Source organism: Papaver somniferum, chromosome 11 (genome assembly GCF_003573695.1).
Source record: "Papaver somniferum cultivar HN1 chromosome 11, ASM357369v1, whole genome shotgun sequence".
Classification (NCBI taxonomy): Eukaryota; Viridiplantae; Streptophyta; class Magnoliopsida; order Ranunculales; family Papaveraceae; genus Papaver; species Papaver somniferum.
The window spans coordinates 62,652,220-62,655,594 of NC_039368.1; the positions used below are offsets into that span (position 1 = coordinate 62,652,220).

The 3,375-nt window shown below is 33.5% G+C and overlaps 1 long non-coding RNA gene across 1 annotated transcript; it reads left to right on the forward strand.

The window, feature by feature from the left end:
• The first annotated feature begins 1,667 nt into the window (after positions 1–1,667).
• Positions 1,668–2,667, forward strand: LOC113321756. The gene is made up of 3 exons (XR_003346870.1): positions 1,668–1,760; positions 2,014–2,098; positions 2,337–2,667. It is a non-coding gene; the product is annotated as an uncharacterized LOC113321756 (long non-coding RNA).
• The last annotated feature ends 708 nt before the right edge of the window (positions 2,668–3,375 follow it).

Below are 3,375 nucleotides of genomic sequence, written 5' to 3' on the forward strand. Positions count from 1 at the left end.
GAAATTGGCTAGACATATGAAGCTATCAGGTTATATTATGATAATCAAATTCAACCAGACGCGCATGCCAGATGCTTTTATATGGGTTTTGATGAACTTGGTAAGTCAGTCTTTCTCTAGACCAACCACCCTAACTAATTTAATTTTCGTAGACCAACTTCGTATAAACTAGCTAGCTTTTTATATAAACTAGCACGCTCTATTATGCAAGGTAGATTGTCATTTTTTGTTGTTTGGTGTGCAGTTTATTTTTTTGCTTTCCGTACACTCTTTCTTACTAAGGAAAAGGGATGAGAATGGAAATACTTGCTTAGTGTCTCCTTTAATTCATTTGCCTTTTGTAGTTTTATTCAAATCGGTTTTTGCTGTCCAAATAGTCCTATATGGGATTGTTTGAAAAGCATAATCATGTTTTTTTTTTTTGAAGGAAAGATGGGTTTAACAACCCATAATTTATTAAATTACCTCATTAAAATTGAGGTTTGAAGGATACAGTGGTGGAGAATTATCATTCCACTGATTGGAATTATGATAACATGATAGTTCGAGTACATCATAATAATCTATATTATATGGGACAATGGTGTTTTTCCATATGGACGGTTATCTACATTCGGACACATAAGGACGGTTTAGATTTAAGTTTTTCAATCTACATTTTTATCATATAAAGAGGGGTTGAGATTGAGCCCCAGATTTAAGATTTTCAATTTACATTTTTAGCATCCAAATAGTGATCTAGATTGTGCCACATACTTAATAAGTTTTTGAATTTCCTCTCCACCCTCTTAATGTCATTTATTTGGGAGTTACTTTTCCCATTTAATGTGAAACCATTTCTTTTATTCAAAATTAAATTCCCTTTTAACTTAATCCCTTTCATAATCAAAATCTACATTTTTTGCATATAAAATAATGGTGGTGCCTCATGCCTAAATTTTTTGTTCATATATGCAATTTGATTTCTTTTTGTTATTATTCATTAATGTCGTATTTTATGATAAGGATTTTGTTTCTTCGTTTGAAGTTAAAAGATATTCAAATATGATTGTTCTCTATTCATTTTTACTCTTATATTAGGTTTTCTAATATCCATATCAATTAATCTTTTATTTTTTTATGTTGTCCAATTTAACTTTGACTTCTTCGGCCAAAGTCAAAAATATTTTCATGGAGTGAAAATAATTAACGAAGAAAGCCCCGGCTCCATTGTTATTGCCCCGGTTCCATTGTTCTTTGTATCTATCTTACAAAAACAAATGTGTTTTGTCAAATCTAACGCTTCTGGATGGACCTCTTATAGCGATCGACGACTCCCACTTATCCTAAGATATGGAAAAGTGAAAGAGATAAATCGTGGCCCAAAATGATTCCCCCTTCCGCGCCATCATCCTACGTTCCATATTCTTTTACTATTATTCTTCCACTTATTCTGCTTCGGTTTTCATACGTTACAACCAAAGAATCACATTATATCCCATTAACAACGCCATTGACTATGCTTAGAAAACGACGTATGGGAGCCAAGAGACTCTTCCATAACCACATCTTGGGTTCTAAATTAACTTATTTCTTCCGTTACAGAAAAATGCAAACCATTAACACCACCATTACTTTCGACATTAACTCATTCATCTCATCATTCAAAACATCCGTTTCGCATCATCTTAGGAATGAAAATTATGATACAATCTCATATATAAACCCACACAAACTAAGATGAAAAAACCTTTCCCCGTCGAAAAAATATTTTATCTCAGGTATTACTCTCTCTGATTTGGCTTATTTGATAATTACATTTTTTTTTCTTTTTACCAGTTTTCAGTTATGAGTTCGATATTTAATTATTGTCATGTTATTTGGGTGGGATACACCAAATTCCTGGTGGTATTTTGCATGAAGTTAAAGGAACAAAATGGAGATGGATTTTGAGTGAAAACTGGGGTTTTGCACAGGATATCATGATATGAGATTGGGAATGAATGACTAATTTATTTAACCCTTCATGTGTAGGAGGAAAAAATAATGATTTAGAATTCATAATCCTCCTATTATGTCACATCTTAAATCCACAACCATGCCGAGAGCAGAAAGTATGGTATGTTCACCTTCTTTTTTTAGCTTGAGTCTTTGTTTTGAAAATTTTAGATGCGATCAAGGTTTTTCGTTAGTGATTTTTTTTTTTCATTATAAGAAATTGGATTAACGCAATTGAATGAGTATTTTGATAGCAGGGATAGAGATGAGATTCCTATGTAGAAGTGGATGCAATCAAAATGCATTTGCATTAGGTAAGACATATTATATACACTAAATTCTGTTATTGTTTCATATAGATAGAGTCATTTCCTTCCAGTTTGGTCCCCCTGACTTTGGAGCTGGGTAGTCGGTCGGATACAATAGTACAATGAGCAGTTTGTTAGCGAAATGGAAGGAAGCAGACCATGTTTTGGTACCTGAGAAAACAATTATCTTAAAATAAATGGTAATATTAAGTTTCTTAAATATGTATTCGTTTCTAGAAAGTAGTTCTGATATGTTAATGCGGGCAATAATTGTATGGGTTGTTGTTGGATTCCAATCTGATGTTCGTCTCGATACTTTGTTGTTACAAACAAATACACAGAGTTGGCTCTTCCTCTGAACATGTAAGATTGTTTCACAGTACTTCAGTGTTGGTTGTTCACCATATCATTTGTGCTTATACAATAGCTAAATATCATTCCTATCATTACAACAGTATGCTAGGACGTCTATATACAAATTTTATCACAACATAAAGTGGGCATGATTAGTTGTGGTAAAATGCATTAGTTTAAACTTCAAAGGTTGTCTGAATCGGTAATCTCATTATTAATCACATAGAAATATAGCACAAACATCAAGCTCACCACACATTTTCGAGTTGTCCTGGAAGTTCACCCCTGGGTTCTCTTATTATGTCATCGATTTTGATGATTTTGTTGTTTTGGGGTTACTTAAGGCATAACGTCCAGCGAATCCAGGTTTTGGAAGTCATTAGAGTTAAGAAAAAATTGAACATCTCAACGGTTGTGGAAAAGATAGAGATGATCAGTATCTTGATCTTGCAATTGGTTTCTGTACATGGAAGATAGCAGGGAAATGAATTCAACAGTACGAGTTGCGTCCATTACAGGTGATGTAGGATTTTGTTGGTTGCATCTGAGGAGGGAATCTTCATTTGGACATATTTAATGGGAGAAGGGTATGTGATTGCAATACTGTAAAAAATTGGAACTTTGCGACTTGAGTTTATAATTTAAAGAAAGTAATAGTCCGTGACGGCTATCAGGACGGAACCAGTACTAGGCATGTAGAAACTGGAAGTCTCTTATTGATATGAATGTTCTGCTA